At 43.8% G+C, this 15,811-nt stretch overlaps 1 protein-coding gene across 1 annotated transcript in view; it reads left to right on the forward strand.

Annotated features, from left to right (window-relative positions):
• The window catches only part of LOC143957199 (uncharacterized), a 220,478-nt gene that overhangs the window by 88,694 nt on the left and 115,973 nt on the right, over positions 1 to 15,811 (forward strand). The gene's annotated exons all lie outside the window — the stretch shown is intronic.

The raw sequence follows: 15,811 nt of genomic DNA on the forward strand, positions 1-15,811 counted from the left end.
CATAAAAGAGGAGATGTATGATGTTTGGCGTTGTCTCCATGCCAACGAAAGATCTTATACATACTATTCCCCCAGATATAATTCCTACTCCAGACTAGATATGTTTGTTGCTGACAAAAATTTACTACATAGAGTTACACAAGCCTCCATTCTTGATATCACGTGGTCTGATCATGCCCCAGTATTAGTCCATATTGAAGGTGGTAGAACCCATGTCCCAGCCCGTATCTGGAGAAACGATGAAACCATTTTGCAAGACCCAAAATTCCACAACGAAATTGCCCAACAACTTGAGGAATATTTCAAATTTAATGACCCTAACTGCACCAATCCCTTCACTAACTGGAATGCTCATAAAGCGTTCGTACGGGGGGATCTTAATCAAACTTAAATCCAGAATCCAAAAAATTAGAACTTCCAAATTAAACGACTTACTAACTGAACTACGCAACCTAGAACACCGTAACCAATTGGACCCGTCACTTGACCTTGCAAACCAATTACTATGCGTACGAAGCAAAATCAGAGAGTGGTACTGCGACATTCACGACCGTGCTATGAAAAGACTCCGTCTTAATTATTACGGAAATAATAACAGAGGGGGTAGGTTCCTGGCCAACCGTTTAAAAGACAGACGCACTAAAACATCAATTCCGTACCTGCTCCACCCTAAAACTGCAAATAGATTAGAACACCCCCAAGAAATTGCAGATGCATTCGCAGACTATTATGAATCCCTATACAATCTACACAATGATCCTGACACACTCAATCCATCTAAGGAACAAATAAACTCTTTCTTAGATAAGATACGTTTGCCCTCATTATCCGACGCCCAACTTGAAGACCTCAATAATCCATTCACGCTTAGTGAGTTGAAGACAGCTATACACTCATTGCCCTCAGCTAAATCCCCTGGCCCTGACGGTCTCTCAAATGCATATTACAAAAAATTATCCGATATACTATCCCCCTCATATTCTCTCCATATTTAATATAGCCAAAACGACGGGTTCATTCCCGGCAGAAATGCTCAAGGCATATGTGATTACTCTACCCAAACCTGGAAAATCTCCCGATGCACCAGCCAACTTCCGTCCTATCTCTCTCCTCAATGGAGATATCAAACTTTATGCCAAGATTATAGCCAACAGAATCTTTGATCTTATGCCAAATTTAATATCTCTGGATCAAACCGGCTTTACAAAAGGGAGACAGGCGTCAGACGCCACTCGACGCTTGCTGAATATCCTGCATCAAGCGGAAACTCGGAGAACGCCTTCTCTGCTTCTTTCTATAGATGCGGAGAAGGCGTTCGATAGAGTCCAATGGGACTACATGGCTGCGGTGCTGCAGAAATTTGGCTTCAGGGGGGAAGCTCTCTCAGCCATACTTGCATTATATTCCAACCCCTCAGCCCAGGTGTTCACCATGGGACTCTTGTCTAAAACATTTCACATCTCGAATGGCACCCGCCAGGGGTGTCCTTTATCACCCCTCATCTTTAATCTGATGATAGAGCCCCTGGCGGAGGCCATCCGCTCACATCCACATATTTCGGGACTTAAGGTTAAACACAAAAACCATATAGTCAATTTGTTTGCAGACGACATCATTCTATACTTAACAAACCCAGCTATATCATTACCATTCGCACATGAAATTCTAGAATCGTTTGGACAGATCTCCTATTACAAAGTGAATTTTACTAAATCCCTAATATTAAACCTAGGCACAAATCACCACACCAGTTCGCATCTTCAGAAAACGTATCCATACATATGGACCTCTAAAAAGATCCCATATCTAGGTATTCACTAAACGACGACCCTATCCCAAATAGCAGACGTTAATATCAAAAGCCTCCTCCAAGAAGTGCAAAAGGCCACAGCTAAATATTCCAAAATAGAGATATCGTGGGCAGGGAGAATAGCGTCATACAAAATGATGATCCTACCGAAAATACTATACTTATTCAGAACCCTCCCTATAATATACAAAGCATCTCATTTCCAGGAACTGAATAAAATCCTTAAACATTATATATGGCAAGGCAAAAGAGCGCGCTGCCCATCAAATAAACTCATACTACATAGAAATGCAGGAGGTATGGGCCTCCCCGATATTAACCAGTTGCCGACCGCCGCACGCCGATGTACGTCGGTAGAATGGCACGGGCAGGCATAGGGACATACATGTACGTCCCTTGCCTCCCGCGGGTCGGGGGCCCGATCGGGCCCCCGCCCGGTGCCTGCGGCGGTCGGTTTTCGTCCGGGAGCGATCCGGGACGAGGGGGCGGCCATTCATTCATGGCCACCCCCTCGCGATCGCTCCCGACGAATAGAAATCCCCGGTGACATCACTTCCTCTCCTGTAATGTAAACACAGGAGAGGAAGTGATGTATTCTCTCCTCCGTGTCGGTATTTTTCGTTCCGACACGGAGGAGAGCGGATCGGTGAGTTGCACCAACACTCTACACACACAGTAGAACATGCCAGGCACACTCACACCCCCCCTTTACCCCCCGATCACCCCCCCAATTACCCCTGCCCCCCAGTCACAGTGACACCAATGTCATTTTTTTTTTTTGCATTGGTGTCATTTGTGACTGTAATAACTGTTAGGGCAGTTAGAGTTAGCCCCCTTTAGTTCTAATGTACCCCCCTAACCCCCCCAATAAAGGTTTAACCCCGTGATCACCCCCCGTCCCCAGTGTCACTAAGGCTGGGTTCACATTGCAGCGGTTTATGAGAACGAATGTGATTCGCACCGCACTGCAGTGCAAATCACATCCGATCTCTGTGCGATTCGAGTTCAGCCATTCGCCGCACCCGCCGCACCCGCCACACCCGCCGCACCCGCCGCAAATTCGCACGGGACCCTTTTTTTGGCCCGCAGCAGAATCGGATCGCATGGGTGTTCACACCATGCGATCCGAGTTTGCAGATCGCACTGCGATATGCGAACTGATCTGGGGGTGTCAGTAACATTTCACTGACACTCCCAGCAGTTCGCATAGGGCAGTGTGAACTGCCGCCGGGAGGCATGCGATGCGGGAACCCGCCGCGGATTCGCGGCGTTTCCGCATCGCTCCAGTGTGAACCCAGCCTAATAAGCGATCATTTTTCTGATCGCCGTATTAGTGTCACAGGTGACGCTAGTTAGGCAGGTAGGTATTTAGATTCGCCGCAGCTTTTTATAGCGCCAGGGACCCCCATATACTACCGCATAAAGCCCCCTGATTGCCCCCTAGTTAACCCTTTCACCAGTGATCACCATATAACTGTTACAGGTGACGCTGGTTGGTTAGTTATTTTTTTATAGTTTCAGGGCACCCGCCATTTATTACCTAATAAAGGTTTAACCCCCTGATCACCCGGCGGGTGTCATTTGTGACTAATAACTGTTAGGGCAGTTAGGGTTAGCCCCCTTTAGTTCTAAGGTACCCCCTAACCCCCCCAATAAAGGTTTAACCCCGTGATCACCCCCCGTCGCCAGTGTCACTAAGGCTGGGTTCACATTGCAGCGGTTTATGAGAACGGATGTGATTCGCACCGCACTGCAGTGCAAATCACATCCGATCTCTGTGCGATTCGAGTTCAGCCATTCGCCGCAAATTCGCACGGGACCCTTTTTTTGGCCCGCAGCAGAATCGGATCGCATGGGTGTTCACACCATGCGATCCGAGTTTGCAGATCGCACTGCGATATGCGAACTGATCTGGGGGTGTCAGTAACATTTCACTGACACTCCCAGCAGTTCGCATAGGGCAGTGTGAACTGCCGCCGGGAGGCATGCGATGCGGGAACCCGCCGCGCATTCGTGGCGTTCCCGCATCGCTCCAGTGTGAACCCAGCCTAATAAGCGATCGTTTTTCTGATCGCTGTATTAGTGTCACAGGTGACGCTAGTTAGGCAGGTAGGTATTTAGGTTCGCTGCAGCTTTTTATAGCGCCAGGGACCCCCATATACTACCGCATAAAGCCCCCTAATTGCCCCCTAGTTAACCCTTTCACCAGTGATCACCATATAACTGTTACAGGTGACGCTGGTTGGTTAGTTATTTTTTTATAGTTTCAGGGCACCCGCCATTTATTACCTAGTCTCACTAGTGTACCCCTAAATTTAGGGGTGTCTACTTTCCAAAATGGGGTCATTTGGGGGGGGTTTGTGCCATCTTGGCATTTTATGGCCTTCAAAACTGTAACGCCCTTAGAAAGCCTGAAGGCGGTGCTTGGTTTTCGGGGCCCCGTACGCGGCTAGGCTCCCAAAAAGTCCCACATATGTGGTATCCCCGTACTCAGGAGAAGCAGCAGAATTTATTTTGGGGTGTCATTTCACATATGCCCATGGCATGCGTGAGCAATATATCATTTAGTGACAACTTTGTGAAAAAAAAAAAAAAAAAAAAAGTTTGTAATTTTCCCGCAACTTGTGGCAAAATATAAAATATTCCATGGACTCAACATGCCTCTCAGCAAATAGCTTGGGGTGTCTACTTTCTAAAATGGGGTCATTTGTGGGGGTTTTGTGCCATCTTGGCATTTTATGGCCTTCAAAACTGTAATAGGTAGTGAGAAATGAACTCAAAAATTTACGCCCTTAGAAAGCCTGAAGGCGGTGCTTGGTTTTCGGGGCCCCGTACGCGGCTAGGCTCCCAAAAAGTCCCACATATGTGGTATCCCCGTACTCAGGAGAAGCAGCAGAATTTATTTTGGGGTGTCATTTCACATATGCCCATGGCATGCATGAGCAATATATCATTTAGTGACAACTTTGTTAAAAAAAAAAAAAAAAGTTTGTAATTTTCCCGCAACTTGTGGCAAAATATAAAATATTCCATGAACTCAACATGCCTCTCAGCAAATAGCTTGGGGTGTCTACTTTCTAAAATGGGGTCATTTGTGGGGGTTTTGTGCCATCTTGGCATTTTATGGCCTTCAAAACTGTAATAGGTAGTGAGAAGTGAACTCAAAAATTTACGCCCTTAGAAAGCCTGAAGGCGGTGCTTGGTTTTCGGGGCCCCGTACGCGGCTAGGCTCCCAAAAAGTCCCACATATGTGGTATCCCCATACTCAGGAGAAGCAGCAGAATTTATTTTGGGGTGTCATTTCACATACGCCCATAGCATGTGTGAGCAATATATCATTTAGTGACAACTTTGTGTAAAAAAAAAAAAAAATTTTTTTTTTTGTCATTATTCAATCGCTTGAGGCAAAAAAATAAAATATTCAATGGGCTCAACATGCCTCTTATCAATTTCCTTAGGGGGTCTACTTTCCAAAATGGGGTCATTTGGGGGGGTTTTGTACTGCCCTGCCATTTTAGCACCTCAAGAAATGAGATAGGCAGTCGTAAACTAAAAGCTGCGTAAATTCCAGAAAACGTACCTTAGTTTGTAGATGTGACAACTTTTGCGCAAACCAATAAATATACAATTATTGACTTTTTTTTTACCAAAGACATGTGGCTGAATACATTTTGGCCTAAATGTATGACTAAAATTTAGTTTATTGGATTTTTCTAATAACAAAAAGTAGAAAATATCATTTTTTTTCAAAATTTGCGGTCTTTTTACGTTTATATCGCAAAAAATAAAAATCGCAGAGGCAATCAAATACCATCAAAAGAAAGCTCTATTTGTGGGAAGAAAAGGACGCAAATTTTGTTTGGGTACAACATTGCATGACCGCGCAATTACCAGTTAAAGCAGCGCAGTGCCAAAGTGTAAAAAGACCTCTGGTCATTTACCAGCAAAATGGTCCGGTCTGAAAGTGGTTAAGGATTACTATTGGGCAGCTGTTTTAGCACAAACCAAACACTGGTTCCTACAAAACCCTGATCCACTGTGGGCAAATCTAGAAGCACATATAGCGGAAACTTCACACTTGGGTCTCCTTCTTTTGGCAGACTCCTGGAAGCCTCGAAACACAACGCATCTCTCCCCTACAATTACGGCATCCATTTTAGCCTGGAGACACTTAAGCCATCAGCGATTGGACAAAAACCCCAGTACTGCAATCAGAATCCCAATCCAAACACTAGAAGTTCTGCTCCCGTACAGTAAAATAGCTGCATGGAAGGTGAATGGGTTGGAATGGGTAGATGAACTATACTCCGATGCAAACCTATTGCCATTCCACTCTTTAAAAACTACTTATAACTTACCCCAATCAAGCGCATTTCTCTATAACCAAGTTTCATCTTTTCTCTCGAAGTTCCCCCCACCACATATTGAAATGGATAGCTTGGCGTGGAAATACTTTTTCAATTCCAACACGGTGGGTAAAGGTATTTCTTTAATTTACAACGTACTCCAATACAAACGCACGGTGGTAAAAACCCCCTCCATGCTCACATGGGAAAGAGACTTGGGCAGATCATATGATGTCATCCAATGGAGCAAAGCCTTTAGATACAACTATAGGGCTACTCGTTGTGTCACCCATTGGGAAATTACCCAAAAGATACTACACAAGTGGTATAGGACGCCTCATCAATTAGCCAAGATGTTTAACACACATTCTCCTCTCTGTTGGAGAGAATGTGGCAATGTGGGCACTATTTTACATATATTCTGGCATTGCAAGAGTGTTTCCAGCTACTGGAGAAAACTGTTCAGCATCCTAGCCGAAATTACAGGCATATTACAAACCCCGGATCCTGCCCTGGCAATTTTACACCTTGGTATAGATAATTATCTGATTCAATTCCGTACAGTAGTAATCCAAATCTTAAATACAGCCACACTGATCATTGCTCGCCATTGGAAAACCACACTATCCCCTAATCCATCGGAAGTTTTAATCCAAGTAAACCTTAACTATCAATATGAAAGGTTGTTGGCCCTTAGAAACTCTTGTGGCAATAATATAGACGCGAGGTGGAAATGTTGGACTGAGTGGTATAAGAAATAGCAGATTCCTCTCTATCTAGTGATAGTTAGCTAGAACTCTTCTTGGCGGGGCCCTGGGTGGCTCCTCTGACAGTGTGATCCCAGTAGGGGTGCGGAGGAGCCACACAGATGTCATCGCCACACAGTTACTAACGTCACAGGGAGGTTCGCTCTTAAATTTAGAGCTTAGTTAATTCCAATGTTGTAGAGGTAAATGTTGGAAATAAACATAGAGTACTATGATATGACTCTGAAACAAGTGAGAAGAAATAGTTTAATACGTTCAAGCGTAAAGCAGCATCTTGGATTTGATCGCTTTTTCTACACGGATATCTTATGTTTCTCTTCTTGTGTTCTTTCTGTTTCCTTTTTTTGTTTTTTTTTGTTTTTCTCTTTGTTTGAGATGTAAACCATATAACTGCATTACCAAACTGTTTGAACCAATTGCATTGTCTCAGTTAATGTATGCAAAAATTTGTCAATAAAAATCATTTAAAAAAAAAAAAAAAGTGGTCTGTAAGGGTTTACAACCACTTTAAATGCATGGCGGCTATACAGCTCATGGAAAAGTTACATCACACTATCATGGATATCATGCCAATCTATGACATAAAGTGAGAGTCTTGGTCAGTATACGAGTCAGGGGGTATATAGACTCCCTCAGTTAGAACCTCTGATTTAACCACACTGAAAGTTTTGCTACCCTTGTTTTTTTTTTCTCTCTGTTTGTTATGTTATTAAAGTGAAGGACCACCCTAAAAAAAATAAAAAATAAAATAAATAACTTACCTGAAACCCCTATTGCTAGACATTCTTCCTAATCTGCCTCTTCCTAGTCCGCTGCGCTTCCTCCTCTTCGACGAGCGGCCCTGTTGCCTTCTGGGACATGTGTGTCCCCAGAAAACAAGAGGGCCAGTCACAAAGCGCTGTGCGACTCGCGCATGTGCAGTAGGAAACGGACAGTGAAGCCGCAAGGCTCCACTGCCCGTTTCCCTTCGTTAAGATGGAGGCGCCGGCAGCCGATCCTATGGACGGATCGGCCTCAGGGGGGCGACATCACGGGCTCGCTGGACAGGAAAGTGTCCTTATTAAAAGTCAGCAGCTACAGTGTTTGAAAGGGACGATCGGGGCGGTGTGGACTCTCTTGTGTCTGATCAGATTTCTGTGTAAAGCCTCTCCCACACTCCAGACAAGAGTATGGATTGTCACCAGTGTAAATTCTTTGATCAGCAGCCAGGTTGGCCCTTCCAGTAAAACATTTGTTGCATTTAGAACAAGAATAGGGCTTCTCCCCGGAGTGTGTCCTGTGGTGCAAGATGAGCCCTCTTCTCTGGGTAAAACACTCTCCACACTGTGTGAGTTCTGGTGTTTAGCCAAATCAGATTTCTGCATTCTGAACATGAAAAAAGCTTCTCACCCGTGTGGATCCTCTGATGCACAATAAGAGCGTCTTTCGAGGAACAACATTGTCCGCATACTGAACATGGAAAGGACTTCCCACTCCTGTGAACTTTTTCATGGGTGATTAGAGAAGATTGCCAGCAAAACCGTTTACTGAATTTAGAACACGAGTAAAGTTTCTCTACTCAGAACATAAGAACATTTTATCCTCTTTACGAGCTGTATAATGGGGGACAGGATTGAAAATCCCACTATGTATAGAGGGTTCAGATGATGGATCTGCAGTGTGAGAAGCTTGTGGGGGTTTGGAGCAATGGAGCTTTCTTCTAAAGAACTGGACACGTTAAACTCATCTCCTTTATCACCATTTGGGGAGATGATGGAGTATCTTCTGTATTATCCAGGGGAAATAAAAAGGAAATAGTCAAAGGGGTTGTAAAGGTAAATGTTTTTTCACTTTAATGCATTCTATGCATAAGGCTGGGTTCACACCGCTGCGGATGGGAGAACCGGATGTGATTCGCACCGCACTGCAGTGCAAATCACATCCGATCTCTGTGTGATGCAAGTTCAGCCATACAGATAGTATGGCTGAATTCGCATCGCACCCACCGTAAACTCGCACAGGACCCTTTTTTTGGTCCGCAGCAGAATCGGATCGCATGAGTGTTCACACCATGCGATCCGATTCCTGTCTGAGTTTGCAGATCGCACTGCGATATGCGGACTGATCTGGGGGTGTCATTAAGATTTCATTGACACTCCCAGCAGTCCGCATAGGGCAGTGTGAACTGCCGGCGGGAGGCATGCGATGCGGGAAAACGCCGCGGATTCGCGGCGTTCCTGCATCGCTCCGGTGTGAACCTAGCCTTAAGGTGAAAAAACATCTCACACTGCCGGCGCCCCCAGTCCCCCCATTTTACTTACCTAACCCATCGAAAATCCTGTGCTCGCCCCCGCCGTCCTCTTCACTGCTCAGCCTGGCCACTGATTGGCTGGAGTGGATGGATTGAATGCAGCGCAGCCATTGGCTTGCGCTGCTGTCAATAACATCCAATGATGCGGCGCGCCGGGGGGCGGGGCTGTGTGATACAGCGAGCGGCTATAGCCGCCGGCTGTATCACGGGAGCGCGCATGAAAGTGAGAAGTACCTGCGGGAGGAAGCCGAGACAGCCGCCGAAGGACCCCAGAAGAGCAGGTTCGGGCCACTCTGTGCAAAAGAAGCTGCACAGTGGAGGTAAGTATGATATGTTTGTTATTTTAAAAAAATAAAAATTTTTACTTTACAATCCCTTTAAGCACTTCAACACCAGACCAATTCTGACACTTCTCACATGTATGTAAAAATCTACATGTTTTATTTTTTTGCTAGAAAATTACTTAGAACCCCCATACATTATATATTTTTAAGCAGAGGCCCTACATAATAAAATGGTGAGTGTTGAAATTTTTATGTCACATTGTATCTGTTCAGCAGATTTTCAAATGCAATAAAAAAAAACACTTTAGTTAATTATTGCTGTTGCAATAATCCTTGTGACGATACCTCACATGTGTGGTACAAACACTGTTTACATATGCATGTGCAACCTACGTATATGTGTTTGCCTTTGCGTGTGCAAGCATGTGGGATGGAGGGCTTTCCTTCATTTTTTTTATCTCTTTTGATGTCATCAGAAGGGATGAACAACAACCCTTCTGATAGCATGGGTTGTGACAGGCCCTCTTTATGGAGAGATCTGGATCTCTCCTCTGACCTCCAAAGCATCTAATCAAACCAAGATTGGTTTGATCAGATGCTTGTTCAAGCCGGCTTGTTTAGACAAGACCAAAACTGGAAGTGTCAAAATCCTCATTGCTTCTGGTTTTGTCAGAAACCAGAAGCACAATGGGAGGAACAACATCAGTTCCTTTCACTGTGTCCCAGGACCTGGATGCTGCAGGTCGCATCCTTACCAGGCTCCCCAAAAGCCTGGTAAAAGCGGCAGAGGTTGGGGGGATTGTAAAAGTAATTCAGCAGCGTCTTAGCCCTTGTACACAGGGTCGGACATTCCGACAACAAAATCCGTCAGATTTTGTCCGAAACTTGTTTTGCATACACACGGTTGGACAAAGTTGTCGGAAAATCCGATCGGACGTAACGTGACAACGTTATTTCGTTACAACGGGACTACCATCAGGCTAGAAGCCAATAGCTTTGGTCTAGGAATTTGATCTGAGCATGCGTGGCACTTTGTCCGATCGGAATTCTCTACACACAATCGGACAAAGTACGATCGGATCATGTTGTCGGAAAGTTTTATAGCCCAGCTCTAAAACAGTACGATGGAGCCCACACACAGTCGGATTATCCGACAACACGGTCCGATCGGACATTTTCCGTCTGAATGTCCGACCGTGTGTACAAGGGCTTACTCGGAGATGTGAGGGGTGGCCGATTCTCCATCGTGACCTTCTAGTACAGTTCCTCGTGTCCTTTTAAATACTCCCAAATTATCTTTTGTACATCTGGGTCAGTCTTTTCTAATGCCGGTCTTTATGTTAAACACTGCAATACCAATAACATCACAAAAAATTGGGCATTATCCAAAATAATTCTAAACTATCCTTAGAAACAGATAAGGAGTCAATTCACATACCAATATCAGCAAACAGATAGACAGGGCAGGGATGTAAAGCATACAATGCTACAGCAATACACATACAGAAAAAATGCTGTTCTTAAACTCTTCAAAACAATGTCAAAACTTGCATATATAAAGCACCAAGACACAGATTGAGTTTTTCTGAAGAATACAGTCCCAGCAGAGCTCACCATCTAATGTTCCACACATCAGAGGACTTGCATGAGGATGATGACGTGTTGAGTAGATATGATCCCCCGCCATCCATTCTCAATGAGAGGACATTATTACCTCCTCCTCACTGGGCACACACTCTCCAGTTTCATACCCCCACCTCTACTGAAGCTTCTCTGCTCCTACATCTTTCTAAGGCTACATAAATATGGCTTCCACACTTCCTGCACAGAGAACGCTTTCTTCCATCATATATAAGATTCGTCCTCTACTGGTGGTTCTGACACAATGAGCAGAAAAAGAGTCTTCACTGGAATGAATTGCTCTGTGCTACGGCCTGTTCGATGCTAAAGGCTTTCTACCTTAAACATTTTAAGAGGGTTTATCCAGCCTATTCCCTGTTATCAATTTGATTTGACATACAAGTTCTAAAATATATGAATAAGCATCTATGTATTCCTATCTGGAAAAATTATGTTAAATATCTCTATAAAGCTAATTTTTCTCATGATTGTGATGATTGTTCCAAAACAGGCCATTGTTTGCCTCTCTTTCTAAAGATGCTAAATTCCTGGCTGCCATGATATCTTTGCTTCAATACTTCCACTGATCTGAAACAAGCAGATAAGGAATTCTGACATTTCTCCTAATTTTGTCCTTAGCCAGATACAATCAAGATTCCCAAGGTCAACAATGGCATTCCCCAAATTGCTCTCATGAGAAGTATACTTCTGTAGGGGGGAAATAAATGGTGGTTTGTCTTGCTTTACTTTTTTGATGGGTTTCTTACACCAGCAACTCAGAAAGGGCTTCTACAGAAACGGTACGGATACTGATTAAAGACATACAGATCTCCTCTTGGAAACACAAGGGTATCTCCCACGTCTCAGACCTATATGACAATGAATACCTACATTCATTTACCTCCTTACAGACCAAGTTTTCCTTACCTCATACTGATTACTTCAAATATGTCCAAATATCACACTGTCTCATACGGAATCCATCCCTTCGTCGTAACATACCTATCGCGGCTTGGCGTTACCTATCTAACACCACCTCACCGACCAAAGGTATCTCCCTTTTTTACGCCCTTTTAGATGGCAAACTAACTTTTGAAAAATTGCCTCCCATGCTACTTTGGGAAAGAGACTTAGATTCCACGTATTCTCCTCAACAATGGCACAATGCTATCAGCGCCACCTTCAAGGCAACTAAATCGGCTAACTTGTGGGATCTCTCTCATAAAATATTAAATCGGTGGTACATCACCCCATCGCAAATACATAAATTTAACCCATCCACAGATCCTAACTGTTGGAGATTATGTGGCCTCCCAGGTACTCTATATCACGTACTCTGGGACTGCCCTAAACTGAAACAATTTTGGATTGATACCTTTCGTCTTATCTCAGAAATTACACATATTGCCTCCCCTCCATCTCCAGAACTGGCACTACTTAATATTGGGATCGAAAACTACCCCCACAATTCTCAATGCATAGTTACACATATCTGCCTAGCTGCTAGGTTGACCATTGTACGTAACTGGAAATCAACTGACCAACTTTCACAGTCAGATGTCATCAGAGAAACACATATACATGGCATGTATGAACGCATGTATGCCTTAGCAGAAAGTTCTCTCCTTCAACTGACACACAAATGGGAAGCTTGGCTAAACTGGTACGAATCGGCTAAACTCTTGTTCCATTGATCACTTTCATTAATCCAAGAGGGACTCATTTTGCCCCTGCCCCCCTACCTCTCCCCCCTCCCCCCCCCTTTTTTTTTTTTTATCTCTGTGCCTACCTCCTAACGGTTTGCTCACTATTGACTAATACCATTTATTCGCCCTTAGTGGTTCTATTTTATTAGTTGGTGTTTCATGTTACCAACCTTATACTGGCTTTGTTATTGCCATTTTCTAGAGTTAGGATATCAATCTCTAGTTCATTCTGCTAACACAGGGAGAGAATATGGTATTAATCTTATTCTCCTCGGTTTCCACTCCCTCCCTACTGTCGGGGTTAGCACCTTGATCCTGTGTACAGTGTGTTCCCATTTGGGGTACCTGGAGCAGGGTGCTACCCCACTTATTCATTATGTCTTGGATTATTACTGCTACTGCAATCTATATACTGTTCTTTTCCCCTTATAACTTTGTATTTCTTTTTTTTTTTTTTTTTTTTTTTTTACTGTTGTATTTGAAAATACCGATGTACTAATTGCATACTTTGTATTACTTTGCATTTCTTTATATTAATAAAAAATATTGAACAGAAAGGGCTTCTACAGGTGAGCTTGCCTCCTGAATGCTGATATCAGTGGTGTCAAGTCATTTGGGAAACAGGAGCCACTCCATATCTGTTTTTTTTTTCCGTATCTCATGATGCATCACCTGGAGTGAACCCCAAACCCAAAGTCCCACAACAGGACACACATGGCCCACCTCACCTCCTTTGCTTACCTTATTTTCTCACTGGCCTATGTGGGGAAGAAGCATCATTGGTGTTGTGTGACAAAAAGGAACAGTATACAAGGTCTCTGATGTACCAGCTGAGATCCAGCTTCATTATATGTATCCAAATTGAACCTCAATGCTAGTTCGATCATATCTACAGCTCCAGCCCAGAGGCATTTCTCCAGAAACATGTTGGCTTTTCTTGGTCAATAAAGATTTGGGCTTAAACTCTTTAAAGTGGATCTTCATCCTCTATGACATGTTGCCTCCCATCCACCATGTACATAACATATCCCAGGAAGCTTAGTCCTTCATTGAAAATAAGAGGAGGGTGCAGGGCCCAGTGGCATGTTATCGGAGAGCTCCTGGCTTGAACCCCCAAAAAGCCAGCAGCTTCCTGATGACAACACTGAAGAAGATGGCGATGCAGGACCATGGGAGGGGGGAAGAGAAACCTCAGCAGGACAATGCTGGATGATGAGGTACCTTAACTGTGCAGGACTGGCAACAAGGTAAGTGGGGGGTTAAAAAAAAAATTGTGGGGGACAGGCTGAAGTTTTGCTTTAAGTGTCATGAACTTTTGAGTGTGGCGCTTCTCAACACAGTCTACAAGGCCCATTCACTGTCTGTTAGCCACTCTGAAGTAGAACTGACTCTGGGTTAAACCAAGAACCAATTTGCCACTTCTATTGGACCAACACTATCACACACCAAACTAAGAAGGAACAGTGGCATGGGTGCTTGGTACAAGGTGGTAGGGGTGCTGGGCAGCAGGTGTACTATATGGACCATATACTGTACTGTATTTAAAGCAGAACTCCAGACAAGCATATAACAATACAACTGTGCCCCCCCCCCCCCCCCCCCATGAGGAATATGCTTGTTTTTTGGAGGATGATCTAAATTCTAAAAACAAAGGATTGCGTACCTTGTTCTTTGATCCTGTGATAACCAGCAACCGATTACTCCACTCTACTCTCCACCTCATTATCATGTACAGTGCAAGATCAGCTGTGGCATGATGAGGGTGCAAGAGGCATCTAACAAGGTCAGTTAGTGACCGGCAAGTAGAAAGGGTTATGAGGGATTGGTTGCCACATCTTGAAGAAGACTGTAGCACCATAGAGTAAGGCAAGTAATCTGCCGTTTTAGTTCCACCCCTAGAAAAACTAGCATTTCATTCTTCATCAGCTGTTTTTTTTTTACAAACATTAACCACAGTTTGATTCCTGCCCCATCTCATCCAATCCTTTTTCTTACTCACCAACCAGTGTTGGCCAACGATTACACCTTGTGGCCAAGAGGAAGGTACGCAATTGGAAGAAACATGACAGGGATGAAGCTCTGTTCAATATTACCATAATAGTGCTCTCCGTGATTTGTAGGGTTCTGCTCTCCAAACCTGGGGCTACCTAAGAAAAAAAGGGAGCTCACAAGTTTATTTTAGGTTGTTTTTTTTTTTTTTAGAAACTATAGAAAGTATCTTTATGAACCATACAGCTTTAAATGGTCCTTCAAGTACCTCAGCCCAGGTTGTTCAAGAATCTGAATTTGAACAGATGACTCTTAAAAGATATTATTTTTGTATGTCCATTTTAGCCAACCAGGGAAAACAATGAAGAACCAGTGTTATCTATCAATCATAAGGAAATACCGGACACCATTTTACAAATTCTTTTAAAATTTATTAGGTCTATTTTTCAGTGCATAGTATCTACAGAAGGTAATACAATAGGAGCTGGGCATTTACACATTAATCTTTTTATTGTTTCAAATAGTGGGAATGCATCTTAAAGTGATTATAAACCTATTTTTTAAAATAAAAAAACATGCCATACTTACCTGTTCTATGCAAAGTTTTTTTACAGAGCAGCCCTGTTTCTCCTCTTCTGGGGTCACCCAATGGAATTTCTGGCTCCTCATCCCTGCCAAGTGCCCCCACAACAAGTCAAATTCCATGGGGGTGCTCGTGTGGGCTTGATCTTGAGCTGTGCTCTGTGTGTTCATTGACACACAGAAACGACTCTGCCCCACCCCCACTCCAGGGTGTGATTGACAGCAGCAGGAACCAATAGCTTCTGCTGATGCTTCCATGGCCAAAGAGATTAAAGATCAAAGAGAGTGGAGAGAGCCACTGCTTTTGGGTTCCTGTAACTATTTAGGGGGGCTGTACACAGAAGTTTTTTTTTACCTTCATGTACAGAATGCATGAAGGTAAAAAACCTTCTGCCTTAACAACCACTTTAAAATCAT

This window comes from Lithobates pipiens, unplaced genomic scaffold (genome assembly GCF_037356315.1).
Source record: "Lithobates pipiens isolate NorthernLeopardFrog02 unplaced genomic scaffold, aLitPip1_a1.2 Scaffold_51, whole genome shotgun sequence".
In the NCBI taxonomy this organism is placed as follows: domain Eukaryota; kingdom Metazoa; phylum Chordata; class Amphibia; order Anura; family Ranidae; genus Lithobates; species Lithobates pipiens.